Source organism: Monodon monoceros, unplaced genomic scaffold, assembly GCF_005190385.1.
Source record: "Monodon monoceros isolate NGI ecotype Baffin Bay Population unplaced genomic scaffold, NGI_Narwhal_1 Super_Scaffold_21, whole genome shotgun sequence".
Lineage (NCBI taxonomy): Eukaryota > Metazoa > Chordata > Mammalia > Artiodactyla > Monodontidae > Monodon > Monodon monoceros.
In genome coordinates this window covers 135,737,596-135,758,387 of record NW_021703778.1, presented here as the reverse complement: position 1 = coordinate 135,758,387, position 20,792 = coordinate 135,737,596, and the positions used below count along the sequence as shown (strand labels likewise).

General features: G+C 37.0%; 1 pseudogene; it reads left to right on the top strand.

Annotated features, from left to right (window-relative positions):
- LOC114903919 overlaps positions 1-20,146 on the top strand; it is a 60,096-nt pseudogene extending 39,950 nt beyond the window's left edge.
- Positions 20,147-20,792: the final 646 nt, after the last annotated feature.

The following is a 20,792-nucleotide window of genomic DNA, read 5'->3' as shown; positions in this document are numbered from 1 at the left end:
TGGCCCTAAATGGGTGGGGGAGTAAAGCCTGACGGTGCCGAGTCCCACCTCACACTGCTTTGCAAAGCCGGTTGCTGCTGGGTGGGAATAGAAGTTCAGTTGCTGCTGAACCCCATTGACAGCACCTTGCTAGGGAAATTGGAGCACAGCTTTCTGTACGCCAGCAAGGATGTAACATCAGCTTCCTGCTTGGCTCATCACAGCATAGGACAGGTGAATCAGAGTGCTGCCTGCTTCTGTCGGACTGAGGAGTGCGTGAAAAATTAATTTCCACTTGGCCTTTCTGAAATGATAGTGGGTGGGGGTGAACTTTTTCCATTGGTATTTGATTGGAGTAGGGTGGAAATTGCCAATAAGTTTATTCTTGTTGGGTCACTCTATTGTGGGCCCTTAAGCTAGAGGTAAGGGTTTACTTGAAGCCTTTTTAACCGTGCCTATTGGCATTCAGAGTTGGAGGCTTCTGCAGCACGCTGTCCAGAGATATATGGAATGAGGAAACAGAAGAACTCACCGCTGTTGTTCCTCAAGTCCCCAGAAGCCTAGGCTGTTCACCTTCTTTTTTCCACCTTTCAAACTTTCTTTGCTTGTTGTGTTATCCTGTCTCGGATTTCTCAGTTTTTCCAGTTGATTTTTGATACAGCGATCCAAACAATTCAATGGAACAATTCAATAAAAATTCAACCATTTGCAACTAATGGGTTTGAATATGATTTTGTATTACTGAATATATGTATGAAAAAAAGTAAGCCTCAACTCCAATGTCTCACTATATACAAAAAAAGAAGTTTGAGAAAGATTATTGACCTAAATCTAAAAGCTAACATTATATAACTTCTAGAAAAAAGACATGAGAATGAGAATATCTTTGTGACCTGGGGTTAGGTAAACATCTCTTAGGCAGACACAGAAAGCAACCATAAAAGAAAAAAAATGTTATGGTATACTTAATCAAAATGTAAACTTCTACTCATAAAAATAGAGCTTTAAGAAAATGAACAAGCAAATATTTATATAACATATATATGACAAGTTATATGCAGAATATACTAAGAATTCTTATAAGTCAAGAATAGACAAAACCCAGTTTTAAAAACATATAAAGGACTTGATAAAGATGATACATGAATGCCCGATAAACACATGCAAGCTTGTACTAGTTTTCAGGACATTAGATATTAAAACCATAATAGCATGTCACTTCAAGTCCCTAGAATGGCTAAAATTAAAAAGGCTGTCAGGGGCTTCCCTGGTGGCGCAGTGGTTGAGAGTCCGCCTGCTGTTGCAGGGGACACGGGTTCGTGCCCCGGTCCGGGAAGATCCCACATGCCGCGGAGCAGCTAGGCCCGTGAGTCATGGCCGCTAAGCCTGCGCGTCCGGAGCCTGTGCTCCGCAACGGGAGAGGCCACAACAGTGAGAGGCCCGTGTACCACAAAAAAAAAACCCCAAAAAAACAAAAACAAACAAGCAAAAACAAACAAAAAAAGGCTGTCTCTACCAATCTTTGGGGAGATTGGATAACAACGGAAACTCTTATATGTTATTAGTGGGAGAGTAAAATGATAAAAAACAGAAAATTGGAAAACAGTTTGGAAGTTTCTTATAAAGTTAAATATACTACTACTCTATGATCCAAAAATTTCAGTCCTAGGCACTTACCCAAGAGGAATAAAAACCTGTCCACATAGATACTTGTACAAGAATGTTCCAGCAGCTTTATTCACAGTAGCAATAAAACTGGAAACCATGTAAATATTTATCAACAATAAAATAATCAAATTCTTGTTTAATCATGCAATGGACTACTTCTTAACAACAATAAAAAAATTACACACAACAATGTGACAATGTGCAAGAATCTCATAAACATTATACCAAAGGAAATAAGCCAGATCTAAAGACTGCATGCTGTGTGTGATTCCATTTAAATGAAACCCTAGAACAGGCAAAACAAATCAGAAAAACAGTCGCTTTTAATGGGGAGGAATTACATAGGAAGAGCATGAGACAATAGTCTGAAGTAAGGAAAACGTTTTATATTTTAACATGAGTATGAGTTACCCAGGTGTATGCCTTCTTCAAAACTAATAGATTTGTACACTTAAGACAGAGGCATATCACTGTATGTAAATTTCACTTCCAAAGAAAAAAGAACTGTAATTAAATTTTGAAATAGAGAATTTTTCCCAGCTTACCATTCCCACTTCCCGTAGGAGGGAGATGCAAGAGGGAGGAGATATGGGGATATATGTATATGTATAGCTGATACACTTTGTTACAAAGCAGAAACTAACACACCATTGTAAAGCAATTATACTCCAATAAAGATGTTAAATATAAAATGGAGAATTTTTAAATATTAGGACAATGGGTTGAAAGTTCCTGTTTAAAGTCATTGAGGTAAGTTTAGGGCAAAAGAAGAACATGCTACAAATTTTTCAATGAGAAAAATGTCTATTAATCTCATTCCATCAAAAAGTAATCTAGAAAGAAAAATGTGAATATATTAAAAAGGATATATGCTGAGAGACAAGCATTTACCTCTCAGATCTGTGTGAAGATAGTCCTTCTAGTCTGAACTGGATCACCTCATCTGACAATTCTGTTGCCAATAATGATGAAAGTGCTGTCAAAGTATGGAAGAGGAAGACAGATCGTACATGGAAGGTGGGTTGGTCCGACAAAAAACTGAAGAGCCCTGGCCTCAGGAGCTATTTCCTCCAGAGCCCTTTTCAAATATGCTTCATGTGTTAATTTTCATTTGGAGATGGAAGAGCAATGTACTGCTAACAATCTGTGTATGTCAAAATCTTCTCTTTATTATGCTGAGTAACAGTGAAAAAGGACTTTTACTTAGACCTACAGGTTGTTGATTAGATGAAAACATTTCCTAGGTCTAAAAGCTGTTGAATATTTTGTGGGAAAAATAAACAATTTATTAGAATCTCCAGTTTCTCAAATAGTGTACTTACTTAGCTTCAATGCTATCTCATGTTTTGGGACTGGCTAGACCATCTCAGAAAGGACATTTTAGCTCTGGGATTCTTAAGCATTGTTTTAAGTGTTTCCAGTCCTCATAAATATTTGTTGTGATAATCAGAATTTCATCTTCTCCCCTAGATACAATTCAGCAGATTATTTTTATACTTTGAAGCATCAATGCAAAAATTCACTGTCAGAGTGTCACTTAAGACTGAACAGTGCAGTACAAAGGCCATGGAGTAATATTTTAACAACTGATCTATTTCTTGACATTACTTCTAGCTGTGCTGCTAATATACATTGCCCTCAAGTCCAAATCAAAAACTGAATCATGAGTAAATATTTGACATAACCACCAAAATGTGGTACATGGGTCACAATTTTACCCTCTAAATGTGCCACTAATAAATTTTACTCTCTGAAGGTGCTACTAGTAAGTTGAAGACAAGTGTGGGCTGTCCCTGGAAGTTCTCTTCGTTATGTTTTGCATTTTTTTGTTCTGACATAGAACTAGATCTCATTAACGGTAACAATAGTGCATTAGATGATATTGAAATTTAACTTTCCGTCACATTCCCATTAAAGTGTCATTTCTAGTCAATTCTTTGTGCTTATGAAACATTCAGTTATAAGGATGAGCTTAACTTGAACCATTATAACACTGCTAACATTATAATGCTGCTAATCATTGTAATGGAAACTGCTCTAACCTTTTATAATTGTTACATTATAGTTAACATGCTGAACCACAGATGATAAGTAATAAAAATGAGGGGTAGATGTAGCCATTATTATTATTTTGCTTTGGGGAGAATCCATTTTGTAATTTACAAGGTTTATCTGAACAGGAACTTGCAGTGGCAGCGTACTATGCTATGACCTTAAAATGCTAGACCTTCAGAAATATTGTAAGTTCCACAGGATTCTAAAATATGTTTTACTTTTTAATATAGGAAGGTAAACTTCTTATGATAAAGCATTGTTTATTAGAAGGATACAAAGTAGCGCGGGAGATTTCACGTCAATATTTTAGTCTGGCCCACAGCCTCAAACTTGGCTTCAGAAAGTGCTGGAGGCTGTGAGAGGAAGACGTGAAAACCAGGCTCCACTAAGTCCTAAAACTGACATTCCCTTCACCTGCCAGGAGCTTCAGTTTCTCCCTCGGCCGACTTTGGTTTTCAGCATGAATAAAGGCAGAGTTTTTCTTGTCGGTAATAGAAGAACATTTTCTCCACTTCTTATTTATATACTTTGTTTTGGATGCCAGAAAATGAGTTAAGTAGTATATCGTAGGTTTCGGATGTGAAATCAACTGCTGAAAGAAGCATGAGACTTCTCTCCTGTGCAGCAAATCCATATTCTTATCAATCTGTATTTAAACACGTGATATAATAGTCAACTTATGGTAATTCTTTAAATGATTGCAAGCAGCTGGAGTTTTTCAAGTTCTAATGTGCTTAAATATACAATATGGCAGTGATCAAGCTAAATACGGTAGAAATAAAATAACATAAGAAACTATATTTACAATCATTTCAAAGCTCTAACTAGAATTAGAATGATGGAAGAGAAACTCTAAACTTACTCTTGCAGCTTTCTCTAACTTTGTAGAACAAAAAACTCTGAACTCTCACCTAAAGGGTAAACCCACCTGATGTGAGATGCTTTTAATTAGATTGAGCCAGACCCCAGAGTAGGTCAGGAAGGAAAAAAGAGGAAAAATGTTCCTCAGAGCTTTTCTTCTACCACTGTTCTCCTGAATAGGCCTAGAAAATAGTCCAAACTTTCTCCCTGGGACAAAAACATAAAGACATATCTTGTTTTTAAAAATAGTGCATGGTCTTTACATGATTTTCAACTCAATTCAACCCTCTTTGAGTACTATTCTATGCTAGGTACACATGTTAGGCCCCAAACTTGGGCCCTAAATATGAAAAAGACACAATTCCTGAGCCTAAAGAATTTAGTCCATTATGGTAGACGGACCCTTTAGTACTAACTATAAAGCAAAATGATGGCGATGTTTGAAAAAAGCAAAAATGCATGTCTATGGATCCCAAATGACTTCATCAGCCATCATTCATTTAAAGGCGTTTTCCTTTGTCATATTGTTTTTATGCTAATGGGAGGATTTATGAGGCTGTGCTGGAGAAAAAAAAAATGTTAAAGGCATACTTATACAGAGCTAGCAATATCTCCTTTGTCAATAACAAATCTAGGTAATTTTAGTTCCTGCTCAATTATGCAAAAGGAAATTGATAGAAAACAGTATAAAACAGAGATGTGAATAATACAGAGTAACTCAAGGAGACGGAAATGGAGCGGATTATTCATACTTCAAACAGGACTGCTAACAAAGATGGCTTTTGTTTCTTGCCACTTCCTTTAGAGCTAGAGAGAACAAGATGATTTTACGTATTGCAAGTATAAATTGCTTGTACATAGATTTCCCCTTTTCATCCTCAGATTGGATGAAAGGAAAACTATGCCAACTGAAAGCAGGCTTTAGAATCTCAGACTCCCTGTTATCTTTTATTTGATTTTGTCATGTTTGACCTTCACTAGCCATTGTTCTTCCAAACCCTTGATTCAGGCAGTTTTCCTGGACCTTTCTTCTGAAATACGATATGACCTTTATTTTCCATTTTTTAATGAATTGACTTACCAGGAGTCATTCTAAATTAAGCCCAATAACAGTGGAATTCTACATGAAAGACATTCTGGATTTCTGAATGCGCACCAAGAAGAATGTCATTTGAAATAATTAAAAGTAGAATTTCCTATAATAAATCTACCTTGTAGATCAAGTATGAACATGCTTTTTGCTGGTTTCTGTTTCAACCATGACTTGCTGCAGACATTTATTCCCTCTGAGGACTCAGTGTTACTGCTTAAGTTAGGACCTTAAATATATAAATACTCTCACAAAAGATAGAAGTCATTGTCCATATAACACAGATGACACTCCAAATTCAACCTTATCTGGAAATAGGGATTTTTGCAGAAATAATTAGATAAAGTGAAGTCATTCTGGATTAGTGTGGGCCCTAAATCCAATGACTTGTGTCCTTAATAACAGGAGAGGACACACAGAGATTTCCACAGAGGAAGGACACCATGTGAAAACAGAGGCAGAGAATGGAGTGATGCCTTCACAAGCCAAAGAATGCCAAATGATTGCTGGCAGAGAAGGCCTGGGAGAGAGGCCTGGAACAAATTCTCCCTCAGAGCCTCCAGAAGAAACCAATCTTACCGACGTCTTAATTTTAGACTTCAAGCCTCCAAAACTGTGAGAGAATAAATTTCTGTTGTTTTGAGCCACTCAATTTGTAGTAATTTGTTATGGCAGCCCTATAAAATTAATATTGCTTCCAATTATTTTTCTAACCAAAATTCCCCAAGCCTCGTTAACATCTGGGCAGGTAAAGAGTCACACATGTACTAATAACTCAGATTTAATTGGGACTTGCTCACACTTTCTGATGCGTGATATTCAGGCCCTTTGAAAAGGTTTCCCCCTCCTCACAATCAAAACCCTTTATTTCTGGGTATCTCCAGGGAGAGTTTCTAGGGTACGCCCAAATGTCTGCCCCAGTAGACCTCTTCATGGCCCCTGTGGATATCGCTCTTTGCCTGGTACTATCAATGAAAAACTGAAGAACACAAGGTACCAAAGTTTCAGGGGGGTTCTGTGACACAGAAAGGAGGTAAGCCTCTCTAACCCTTCTGTGTTACATTGAGATAAAGGGTTCTAAAACATTACTGATTTAGTAAAATAGCTTTTTAAATTTCTAAGTGTGTCTTTCTCTCTCCCTAGAAACTAGGCAAGGGGCTATGAAGAAAATGAGAAATTCAAATAATATCCATCAGACTGAACCTATTACTGCCTCTCCATCAGTTAAGGAATTTTCCTTTCATCCAATCTGAGGATGAAAAGGGGAACTCTATGTACAAGCAATTTATACTTGCAATACGTAAAATCATCTTGTTCTCTCTAGCTCTAAAGGAAGTGGCAAGAAACAAAAGTCATCTTTGTTAGCAGTCCTGTTTGAAGTCTGAATAATCCGCTCCATTTCCGTCTCCTTGAGTTACTCAGTATTATTCACATCTCTGTTTTATACTGTTTTCTATCAATTTCCTTTTGCATAATTGAGCAGGAACTAAAATTACCTAGATTTGTTATTGACAAAGGAGATATTGCTAGCTCTGTATAGGTATGCCTTTAACATTTTTTTTTTCTCTAGCACAGCCTCATAAATTCTCCCATTAACATAAAAACAATATGACAATGGAAAAAGCCTTTAAATGAATGATGGCCAATGAAGTCATTTGGGATCCATAGACATGCATTTTTGCTTTTTTCAAACATCGCCATCACTTTGCTTTATAGTTAGTACTAAAGGGTTCGTCTACCATAATGGACTAAATTCTTTAGGCTCAGGAATTGTGTCTTTTTCATATTTAGGGCCCAGGTTTGGGGCCTAATATATGTACCTAGCATAGAATAGTACTCAAAGAGGGTTGAATTGAGTTGAAAATCATGTAAAGACCGTGCACTATTTTCAAAAACAAGATATGTCTTTATGTTTTTGTCCCAGGGAGAAAGTTTGGACTATTTTCTAGGCCTATTCAGGAGAACAGTGGTAGAAGAAAAGCTCTGAGGAACATTTTTCCTCTTTTTTCCTTCCTGACCTACTCTGGGGTCTGGCTCAATCTAATTAAAAGCATCTCACATCAGGTGGGTTTACCCTTTAGGTGAGAGTTCAGAGTTTTTTGTTCTACAAAGTTAGAGAAAGCTGCAAGAGTAAGTTTAGAGTTTCTCTTCCATCATTCTAATTCTAGTTAGAGCTTTGAAATGATTGTAAATATAGTTTCTTATGTTATTTTATTTCTACCGTATTTAGCTTGATCACTGCCATAGTTATGTATATTTAAGCACATTAGAACTTGAAAAACTCCAGCTGCTTGCAATCTTGCAATTTAAAGAATTACCATAAGTTGACTATTATATCAGGTGTTTAAATACAGCAAATAGATCTTGTTTAGTCCACCTGCCAATTCAAGTGTTTCCAAATTTTAACTATGGATGAATGAGATGAAATCCTCCCTGAATGTCTGGGTGATTCTAGAGTAAATCTGACCTTTCCTTTCCTCAAAAGAAAATGTTTTAGAACTCTCTGTTATTTTCCATGTTTTCTCCTCTCATGAGATTCTGTAGAGGTTCTGATATAATATTATGACAGGTTTTTCTTCAACCTGCCCCTTTTCTCAGGTCCAGTGCGGGGTGGAAGCTGAGTGAAGAGAAAAAAAGTAGGTCAGCTCTTTCAAAAGAAGTAGCAGCCATTAAAAGTAAATATTACCCCAGCTACAAGCTCAGGTGCTGACGTTCACTCACATCAGCTTCCCCTCTGCTCCTCCACAGCAAACTTGAGAGCTATTGTTACTGACCGGGGAATATTTCCTGTGTAACAGTCAGTCTTGCTGATTTGTTCTCATATCAGGTACTGCTAGACATGATGGAAAATATGCTAAAGAGATCACAGTTCTGTACTGAATTTTATAATTTTAACAAATCCCTCTCAGTGTATAGCAGTTGGGAAGAATGGCCTATATGTGGTCGTGGTGGGTAACTCTGGGATAGGCCTGAAAGTGTAAAGGTGCACTGGAGGAAGCTCCAAGGCTTTGATCTTTCTTTTCAGTTTCTACAGTATTTGATTCTGACCCTGTCTCTTCTTAATTCCAATCTCTAGGCTCTGTGTAGTAATGACCACCATTTATTTTGTTTTTTTGTTTGTTTTACTTGAAATTTTTATCGAGATATTTGAAGATTCATGTGCAGTTATTTTTTCTTTATAGGTTTCTTCTATAATTTATTCTTTAAAAGATTTTTTTTACATCTTTATTGGAGTATAATTGCTTTACAATGTTGTGTTAGTTTCTGCTGTACAACAAAGTGAATCAGCTATATGTATACATATATCCCCATATCCCCTCCCTCTTGCGTCTCCCTCCCACCCTCCCCATCCCATCCCTCTGTACCATGCAGTCCTCTCTAGGGTTTGAGTCTCATTTCTCCCTAATAGTTCTTCCAAAAGGTCATGGCACATGGGGCTCTCTGTCCACACTTGAAAACAAAGGTTGCCTGAGGAGTTTGGGCACCTATCTTTCATTTCTACCTTTATCCCCATTCTTCATCTTGTTTGTTCCTTGTTTCTGTGTGCCTGAATTCTCACTTTCTCTCTAGTCCCTTGGACTCATTTAGAAGAGCTGTCTCACAGGTTTTCTTTCTTCCCCAGGACCTTCTGTCTTGTACATCTCCTCTAGGCTCTACAAACTGCAGCTAGGAGGCAATGGAACACACAAACTTTAGACTTTCCTATCGTTCCTCAGGCCCAGGTTCCCCTTAATTGGGAGATGGAGAAAAATCAGGATAAAGGGCACCTTGGAAATAAACAGAAGAGAAATTTTTCTATAATTCATTGTTTCCTAAAGATTTAGATTTCTCATCTAATAAGTGTTGTTAATTGGCTAAACAAATCATAAATGAAGAGGATGAAAGTCCCTGCATATTTAATAGTGCTTTATTCCCTGGTCAAGCACTGGATTTTCACATGGTCGTGGATCCAATGGCTCAACACAGGGATATAATTATTTTCACTGAAGCAAAGTAAGTAATGACAATTAGATAATCAATCTAATCCTCATGACTATTGTTATGATTGTATTTACTTACTAAGGTCTGCCTAAAGAGAGTAGTTTATTGAAATAATAGCATAAATGATGAAAGGTAGTGAAGATCAAAGCACAGGTTAATTTTCTATTGAAATGTGCCTGGTGCATAAACAACAGACAAGATTCTTCTTCTTCCTTGTTGAGCAAGTTGATTTTACCATACCACTGTAGAAGTCATCACATTTCAAGTGGATTAGATTTTTTTTCTTGTGGTTTGTCTTCCAAGTTCTGCTTCTCTGTGGACAATGCTAGACATCAGCTTACTGTTGGACATTAGCCTTGGCAAATGTACTGGGAGAAGACCTAAGTTAGGAGACCCAGATTCTATCCTACATCTCCCTACATTGGCTCTGTACTGGGTCAGCTTAGCTAAGCTAAACTATGTTTTTTAGAGCTCCTCTGCATGATTCTGGGTTTGCATGGTCCATAGGAGATATTGTGCACAAGATTTGGTAGATGGAAATGAGGCAGCTCTGAAGGTTGGTGCAGGGCACCAGGCAATTCGGCTTATGCACAAGAGCATGTGCAACTATGTAGTGAAGATGCCAGCTTGTCCTATATACCCATGGCATTGAGGTTGGATATGGTAAGACACAGACATGAGTTCCAGTTTGTTTTCACAAGTTCCAGTTGCCATTCTTTTTCTCCTTCTATTTTTGCAAGTTCCAGTTTGTCCTTGCTCTCATTCACATCCAGTTTTCTGACTGCCCCTCTGGCTAACCTATAGTGACTTGAGGTTCAACACTAGACACAGAAATAATAGGCTTCTCCAACAACTCCCATAATTGTATGATGTCCAACCCCTAAAATACATTATTCATTCTGTATCACTTGTAGCAGTTCTGTTTCTATGATATAAACCTGACTGGTATATTCTCTAATTAGGTAAATTTAGGTATGCTTTAATTTCTAAAATTAGGATACATACTTGGTTTATATTTATCCTAATTGCTTTGTGAGAATCAACAGAGAAATCTCATATGAAAAAAATTGAAGAGTATTTGGCGTACAAATGAAAGGTATATATGTGTGTGTGAACAGACACAGGTATACATTTTTACCTACTAATTGGTATATTGTCAGTGAGTTTTACTTTATCTAGGAATAAAATAATTATTAATTTAATTAAAGCTTTTAAAGGTTCAAATTAATTTTAAGACTTCCAAACAAGTGCCCCCAGGCAATTTACTTGACACATGCAAATAATATTGAAGATAATTACGGAAGATAATGAAATGCTATAGAAATGTCTGGAAATGCAAAATATTATTCAATTAAAATATTTTTTTCTTTTTATATCAAATTTGACTCTGCAAACTAATTGCATTCAGGTTTTGATTTCTGATGTTAAAAGACAGCCAGTGTTCCTGAATTTTCCTTCTAGGACTTTCTGGAAGACAATCAAAATCCATTTTGTCTGATCTCTCATCTGTCCTGAATGGAAGAGATGAGATCTTTGTAATTGTTTAAAGTCAGAATGAGCACATATGGAAGGTTCTCTCTGCATGGAACATGATTTATACTACATAATGTTTGTTGAATAAATAAATGGATGAATGAACCAATCAATCAATGAGAACATGGTCTGCACATATTGATGTCTTCTTACATTGCAGAAGAAGGAAAAGCACCTAACTTCTGATAGATTCCTGCCTCATTTTCTAGGTAGAAGCTTTGCCTGTTTCCACAGATTTGCTTTAGTTAACCTGGTCAGAGGGTAAAAACTAGAGACAACTATGCCAAGTGGTACTCCAGTTAACAATATAGGCCATAAGGCTAAGAGAAGTTGATAGTAGCAATGTATTTTCTTTTTGGTTTATCCTTTATGTAGTTAATTACACCTACTAAGATTCATTGGTGGCTTCTGTTTGATAGTATAAAACACTGAGATGAGAGGCCAGGCTGTACTACCTCGTACATCTGACAAGCTGGTCAATTTCATGAGTATGAGTTAAGAGTATTTTAGAGTCAGGTAACTTTTGAATGAAAAAGATAAAGATCTTCCAAAATGCCAATTCCTCTGACTCTAACTACCTGGATTTTTAAAATTTTATATTATGAGAAAGTCAGAGTCATGGAAGAATTTAGTCACCCCTTAATTAAACATGTAGGTAGATCCAGTTCTGGCCAATCACATGAGATTGTCAACTGCAAATGAAAGTGTGTGCTCTTGTTAAACGAGTATAATTAAAGGCCAGGTAGATTGAGAAAGATTAAGTACCTCCACTTCAAATCCGTACTCTATGTTCCTGGTGTGATACCATGATGGCTGTGATGGATGACGAATAGTGAAATTGACTTGCAATGTACACGTAACCCAAGAGTTTTACATAATGACATCATATTTAAAGACTGTTCCTAAGGAATGAGCAGTACTTCAACTATTTAAGGGTTTTATTTTCATGTAAGACTGAAACTCCAATCAGCTTTTCAAATAAAAATGACTAGAGGAAAAAACCTCAAATTTTGTCTTAATGACCTAGTGTTGTTAAAAACATTTTTATTTGCATCTTGATGTTTTGTATTCCCTTAGGCAGAAATAAGATCAAGATTATGGAAATTGAATACATCAGGATCGCATTGTAGCCTGTTAATATTAAGCAGCCAAAATGTCCTCTTTCTCCTGTCATAATGACTGCATTACTCCAATGAGATATTTGTGCTAAGTGATAGATGCAATGAAATCTTCAATTTCAGGTCCTTTATGGGGGCAAAGAAGTTAACTGTATAATGGAAAAACTCTTCAGAGCAGAAGGTCATGTTTTTCTCTCAAAGATCATACCATTTAGCGTAATTGATTTAAAATATCTTGTTTTAATTGGCAATGGTCAGAAGAGGGGAATAACTGAGCAGAACAGAGAGAAGCCTTCATCTATAGGGAAGCTAGATTATTAGAATTCGAGTCATTGTTTTAGAAGGGCAGAAAGGACAAAAACAAGATGGTTAGGACACCCTAGTGCCATGTTATTTGGTGCTTAAAAGTCCATGATTTAGCTATTCAAATTAATACTATGGTACTTTCATCCCAAGATGAGAATTGTATTCCTGAAAAATTTGTGTAGGAGACTTAGACTTTGTGGTTAAGAAACAAGACCTTTAACAAGCATGATTAAAATAAGCCAAATTCATCGTGGCAGTTTTAAAATATAGCACCCAATTCATTGAGAAGTAGGGTGTATATTTCCCCCTCCCCTTGAATTTGGGAGAATTTGTGACTACAAGAGAAATGATGGTAAGTGACTTTTTGAGCTAGGTCACAAAAGGAAATAAGACTACAGTCTTGCTCACTGGAGTACTTGTACAAGAGCCCTGAGGTTGCCATGCTGTAGAAGTCCATAGAGCCCATGCAAAATCACAGGGACAAGCCTGAGACTGAGTGAGAGAGCCCTAGCAGGTGCCAGCTGCTCCAGCCCCCTTCTCTTCCAGCTCCAGCTACCATCCAAGTACAACCTGATGAAAGACACCAAGGCAGAACATACTGCCATGCTCTTTAGGAATTCTTGACCTGCAGAAATTGTGAGACATAACAAAAATGATTGCTATATTAAGCCATTAAGCTTTGAGTTAATTTTTCATGTGGTAACAGAGAAAAAGAACATAATTTGGTATCTGGAATTGGACTGTATCTGTAACACAAACCTAAAACAGCTGACATTGGCTTTGGACTCCAGTGGTGAGCAGGAGTTGAGTGGACTTGAGGATTCTGTAAATAGAAGCTAGATAGGCCTCAAGGAGATTGTTAGTGAGGACTTAAAGGAAATTAAGAAAAATGTTATTTGAAGCTGGAGGAAAGGAGATTCATTTCATGTAGTGCAGAATGTTTCACAAAACGCTTAATTATGGAAATATTAAAAATAGAAAATGTACCTCATGAACTGATAGATCTAGCTAAGATTTTTGTGCAGAATATTGGAAGTATAAGCTCTTTTAGCCATGTATAATAAGTTATAAACAGATGAACCACAAAAAGGAATTACTCATTTTTCAAGCATAATTTGGAAGAAATATAAAGGATCCAGGGCTTTCTGGGTGTTAAGATAAAATCATTTCTCAGTGCCAGTCTCTCCAGATGGCAAAAATAAAATAATATAACGTTTAAATTAAGAAATAGCTTCAGGGCAAAGACCAAATCCTGGGTGGGCCTATAAGATTCCTTGTTAAGACCTCAGAAAAATTTAACTGTCACATAACTCCTTTCAAACAGAAAAAAAAGCCTTCTAAAGATTTTAAGGGCATCCCTGGCAGACCACACCCCCTCACTGGTAAACAATAGGCCCCTAAGGATCTTAGCGTTTTCCCATAGAAACCTCGCAGGTAACTCAAGGTAGAAAAGTGTTTATCTTGAAAAGATTTGTGGGTTTGATCTCTGTCTAAAAGAATCAGTTATAAGTTGCTACACAGAAAGCCTATATCATTTTTAATGTAATTGTGTTAGTGTGGACAGAATGGGACAAAGACAACACAAAATACAAAAGAGCATTTGGATCTTTGAGTCTCTACAGGCAGGAGACAATTTGAGAAAATGACTCAGTTGCATACACAGCCTCCTTTTTATGGGAAAGGAAGGATAACTCAAGTGGCGGAACAAGGATCCAATAAGATGGAACCAAGAACTCTGAAGAATCAGCCCCAGGTTGCAGAACTGGCTCCTAATCGAGGAACTGCAAACGTGTCTGACTGGGTTTCAAAATTGCTGTGTATCAGTGAACTTTGTGCCTCCCATTTCCACCTCCCCTTTCCTTTTGAATAGTTGTGTCTATAGCACTTATCCTATGCCTACCCCACCAGTGTATATTGGATGTATAGGAGGAAAATAACTTTTCATTTTAATTCACACATCTTAAAATTGAGAGAAACCACACCTGAGGAGATGCATCCAAGGAAACTAATCCAGGGACCCGCGTGCCCTTCTGTAATGAGGTCTTGGGCCTCAGCCCTGAGCCTGAGGCTGCAATGAGATCAAACTTGTGGAGGCTATCAGGAGAGAGTGACTGTATTTTGAAAGTGGAAATAATGCAAATAATTTTGGACCAAAGTGCAAATTGTGGAGGTTTAAGAATATGACCCCATATTATTTGGCACTCCATTATTGCAAAATAATGGCTATATTCCCTGTGTTGTACAATATATCCTAGTAGCGTATCTGTTTTATACATAGTAGTTTATACCTTTTAGTCCCCTAATCCTAACTTGCCCCTTCCCCCTTCCCTCTCCCCACTGGTAACCACTAGTTTGTTCTCTATATCTGTGAGTCTGTTTCTTTTTTTGTTATACTCACTACTTTGTTTCATTTTTTGGATTTCACATATAAGTGATATCATACAGTATTTGTCTTTCTCTGTCTGACTTATTTTACTTAGCAAAATACCCCCAAGTCCATCCATGTTGTTGCAAATGGCAAAATTTCATTCTTTTCATGGCTGAGTAGTATTTTATCATGCATGTGTGTTCGGGGGACATCTTCTTTATCCAATCATCTGTTGATGGGCACTTAGGTTGCTTCCATATCTTGTCAATTGTAAATAATACTGCTGTGAACATTGGGGTGCATGTATCTATTTGAATTAGTGTTTTTGAAGTTTATTGAGTATATACCCAGGAGAGGAATTGCTGAGTCATATGGTAGTTCTACTTTTAGTTTTTTGAGAAACCACCATACTGTTTTTCATAGTGGCTGCACTTCCCACCAACAGTGTACTAGGGTTTCCTCTTTTCCATATACTCACCAACATTTGTTATTTGTGTTCTTGTTGATCATAGCCATTCTGACAGCTGTGAGTTGATATCTCATTGTGGTATTAATTTGCATTTGTCTGATCATTAACAGTGTTGAGCATCTTTTTATGTGCCTGTTGTCCATCTGTATGCCTTGCTTGGGAAAATGTCTATTTAGGTCTCTGTGCATTTCTTTTGTTTTTAAGATTTTTTTTTGACGTGGACCATTTTTAAAGTTTTTATTTAATTTGTTACAGTATTGCTTCTGTTTTATGTTTTGGTTTTTTGGCCACGAGGCATGTGGAAACTTAGCTCCCCGAATAGGGATTGAACCCGCACCCCCTGCATTGGAAGATGAAATCTTAAACATTGGACTGCAAGGAAGTCCCCCATTCTTAATCAGGTTTTTGTGTGTGTGTGTTGAGTCGTATTAGCTGTTTAGATAGTTTGGCTATTAACCCCTTATTGGCCATATCATTTGCAAATATTTTCTCCCATTCAGTAGGTTGTCTTTTCATTTTGTTGATGGTGTCCTTTGATGTGCAAAAGCTTTTAAGTTTAATCAGATCCTATTTGTTTATTTTTGTTTTTATTTCCTTTGCTTTAGTAGATAGGTCCAAAAAATATTGCTATAATTTTTGTCAGAGTGTTCTGCCTATGTTTCCTTTTGGGAGTTTTGTGGTTTCTGCTTTTATATTTAGATCTTTAATCCATTTTGAGTTTATTTTTGTATATGGTGTTAGATAATGATCTAATCTCATTCTTTTACATTTATCTGTCCAGTTTTCCCATCACTGCTTATTGAAGAGACTGTCTTTTCTTCATTGTATATTCTTGCCTTTTTTGACATAGTTTAATTGACCATAAGTGCATGGGTTTATTTCTGGGCTGTCTCTTCTTTTCCAGTGATCTATGTATCTGTTTTTGTGTTAGTACCATACTGTTTTGATTACTGTAGCTTTGTAGTACAGTCTGAAGTCAAGGAGCATGATTCCTCTAGCTCTGTTCTTCTTTCTCAATATTGTTTTGGCCATTTGAGGTCCTTTGTGTTTCCATACAAATTTTTAAATTAGTTTTCCTAGTTCTGTGAAAAATGCCCTTGGTATTTTGATAGGGATAATAAGAGCTCATTTAATTAAGAGACTACCAATTATATTGTACATATCTTAAATTAGAAATGCTAATTATTATCCAATTATTTTTATTTATCATACATTGCTCACTAAAACTCTTTTAACGTGATTCTGTAAATCCTTTTTGTATCTGTAAAATATACAAATCATAGGTATATTTTTTAAATTTGTTATTAATATTTTTTATTGGAGTATAGTTGATTTACAATGTTGTGTTAGTTTCTGCTATACAGCAAAGTGAGTCAGTTATACATACACATATATCCACTCTTTTTTAGATTCTATTTCCATATAGGTCATTACATAGATATATTTTAATGTATGTAGTTCTCCATGCAAATACTTAGCATATTTCTTTCTGACTTCCTCATTTGGATACATTAATGACTGACTCAGGTTACAGGACTCAGAGATAGTAATTTAGAGGTTGTTAATGGAAAAGCCATTAAAATATTTATAAGTTGTATCCCAATAGAAATGTTCTGAATTTCAAGTATACTAGAACTGAAATCCTGGTAAATGAGAGATAGTCATACAGAAGTTTGTTTGTTACATGAGCTAAAATTTTGCAAAAGAGAAATCCAAAGTTACAAAGGGATTGATGAATCATGTCTAATAAAGTTTCAAAAGTTTATCTCTATAAATTGTGAAAACTAGGATCCCTAAACCTCAATAGTGTTGAACAGCCCATATCTATCCACCTTTTCCCCTGACCAAAAGAGGGGATAGATATGAGATGGGTGTCTCAGAGGCATGCAGGGATGAAAGGAGATGCAGCTCTGGAGGGGTTGTGGGGTGGCTAAACTCTTCCTGGAGAAGTGGGATATATATGCTTTCAGGCTAATATGGTACAGTAAGTGTGTTTCTTAAAATGTATCTGCCCCATTTTGAAATGCTGTGATAGCAGATAATGTTGGTCTGTCTCCCTGAGGGACAAATAGGGAGAGGCAAGAGAAAAACACTCCTGATGGTGCTACTTCATCAGGGACTCTAAAGAGTTAGTGTGCGGAATGTAACAGAAAAGTGTCAGCATAGCAGTGAGAAGAGTAATGTGGTTGGTGGGTGCAGTCTAGAGAACTAGGGTAAGTGTGATGTTTGTGAGGTTAGCATGAAACTGTGGGATAAAGGAGGATTACTGAAATCCTTCCCACCTCAGCAGAAAGAGTATCTGGATTGGGATGAGAGGAGGAGGAGGGAATAGGGAATACGTATATCCCCCTGACTTTCTTGTTGGTTTAGGAAACTCAATGACACTAACACATAGAGAAAATAAGTGTTTTTCCTTCTTCCTGTCTTAACTGCACTAGAGGAATGGATAGAAAGTCCATGGGAAAAACAAAGGGAAAAGCTTGGGAAACCATCCACCCAGATCACGAGTCCTTTAACATCAAAATTCACAGTTATCCCTTACCAATGTAACTGAAAGTTAGTGAGGAGACTTGCTTTCCTGTTTGATGAGTAGTTATTTTAAGTTCCCCTTATTCTTTTTTTCTATTATTCTACTGTGCCTTAGATGTATATAGCAATTTATGTCCACAGAGCTCAAAATATTATACAAGTTATTTATCTTCAATCCCTGGAATTTTATACCCATGTGAAATTTTCCTAGTCAGATTCTATAAATTCAAAGGTATAAATTTGGGTACATTTTACCCAGGGGGTTTTAGATGTTGAGAACTGTCAGGGGCTATTTTTAGACTAGAGGGAATGCAGCATTTCTAAAAATAAGGATTCCATCGACTAGAGCCCTGTGCATTGCTGAAAGCAGCCTTTTGAGCAGAATCATCAGCAGGAATTCGATAATCCACTGACCCTGTCTCTTGGGAGGTGGTAAGTGAGGCAGGTGGCTCCAAAGTTAAAGGCATATTCTGCCCTATATTTTTGTACTGATGGTACAAAGATATGGATATATCAATTTTAGGATGGCCTCTAAAGCTAGCTATATACTACAATTGGATTCCATTTAGCAAGAAGGAAGCTAAATATGTTAGAAAATTTGGACCTTCATGAGAATCCATGCTTTAACTCTTACCGGCCCTTTTTAAAAAGAGACAGAAGTATGAAATCATGCATCTTAGAGTTATGCCAAGGGACTTGAATTGCTAGAGCACAGGGCGAATGTGGTGAGGATGAGTGGTAATTGAAGATGGAGAGGTAAGGCTGTGGCCAGACAATATATGGCGTGATGAAAATTCTGGATTTTATTCTGAAACAAGGGAAGTTAGCAGAGAGTTTTCAGCCAGGAAGTTCTGGTCTACCGGTTGGAAACAGAGACTAGAGTAATCCTGAGAAACAGCTAAGAGACATTTCTGCCCAGCCCCACGTACATCCTTACATTTCTCCATGCAAAACACACATAAACATCCTGCCTCTATCCATTAAGTCTCTTGACTAAATAGGTTCAGTTCATAAATTTTTTCATTAATGTGCATTTGAATTCCCTCATTTCCCAGCTTTCCCTTCTTTGAATAAAAGTTAATCTTTGGGCCTCAGCATGCACATTGGCTCCCTCTGCTGTGGGCCAACTTAGCACCAGGCTCTCCTCGGGGCCTCTCACTGCATGGTAGAAAGTGATGCCCCCCCACCACCTGTGTCCCTGCCACCTACGGTCCAGCTGTATGATTAGACCACAGCCTTTAATGAGTATTCCTTTCTTGGCCACATTTATGGAGTTTCTGACGGCCAGTGGAGATTCTTTCAGGCACAGCATGGCCTCTCTGGAGACAAGTGAAATATAGAAATTCATCACTATTTCACCAAGAAGCCCCCATAAGAGCATTTAACCTGGACACAGAGTGTTGAATTGAAATCTGCAGAATATTTGCAATGAGTTCTGACCTAGATGGGATAAAACTCAGTGTACTTCCTATCCACTGCCTCAGTATTACTGGATTGAAAGATTTCTGCTTCTTGTTAGGAAGTTCACTTCATTTCCTATTACTTCCAGCTTCACACTCAAAGCACTGAGAATTTCAAGTGGAGTATATTAAAATAGACCAGTTTCTTTATGTCATTTCTTTATTCAATTAAAATTTTTTTTTTCATAACCTTATTGGATGTTTTTAACTAAACTAACATAGCTTGAATAAACCTTCCAGATCCTGTGGAAGTCTCATACAAGAACATGAGATTTCCCATTACATTCAGTCTAACGAATGCAACCTTAAACATTTTATGGAGAAATTTAAGAAGTAAGGAGTTATCACAACAGGATAGCACTGCCCTTGTGAAGAAAGAAGGTATCCATGTTCACAAGTGGCCTTTTGATGACGGTGTCCCGCCATCCAGCCAGATTGCTGATGACTGGTTAAGTCTTGTAAAAAGTTAAGTTTTGTGAAAAACATGGTTGCTGTTTGCTACTGAGTTGCAGGTCTTAGCAGAGCTCCAGTGTTTGTCATCCTGGTATTAACAGAAGGTGGAATGAAATATGAAGATGCAGTGCAGTTCATAAGACAAAAGTAGTGTGGAGCTTTTAACAGCAAGGAACTTTTGTATATGAAGAAATATTATGCTAAAATATGGATGTGCTTCAAAACTCCAATGACCTTAGAAACAACTATTATAGTCAACAAAACCAGGATGCCTGATGCTGTTGCCTTAGAAGTGGAACTTGAGACAGGTCCTAATTTGACGTCCATACTAGCCAACATGGTGGCTTAGTGAGCAAGTCTAATGAAGCTTCCATAGCAGGCTGAAAAGTAGTTTTACCAGATCGCAAGCTTGGCATAATTATAATCTCTATGTTTCAATTACAGTCAACCTATTTGGATGCTTAACGAAAGGTTCTCATTGTTCAGCATTTAAAATGTACTTATTTTTTGTACCAATGGAATGTTCCTTTCCTGAAATCATGCAGAATTATGTTGTCTTTAAATTGATTCTCATGCCAGAATCTTATCAAAGTATAAAAAAATTAGGGATATCAGGTGCCAAAATATCCAACACAATACTTGTATATTTTTAGTATCACGCAAAACTGAAATCCCAGGAACTATGAACATTCTAGTACTTATGTGGTTCATTTCTTCAGTCATTTCAAACACTGAAAGTAGGGCCTATATGGTTATTTGCCTGCTCAATTTATGTTTACATCTCCCATATTTGTACCAGTCCACATTAGGTTCGTACAACCATTGGTATTTACTGAATTTTTACCAAATCTTATGTTGATTATTTAACACCTTCATATGTATCTCCTTTTATGTTCTTTTTTTTATATATAAATTTCTTTCT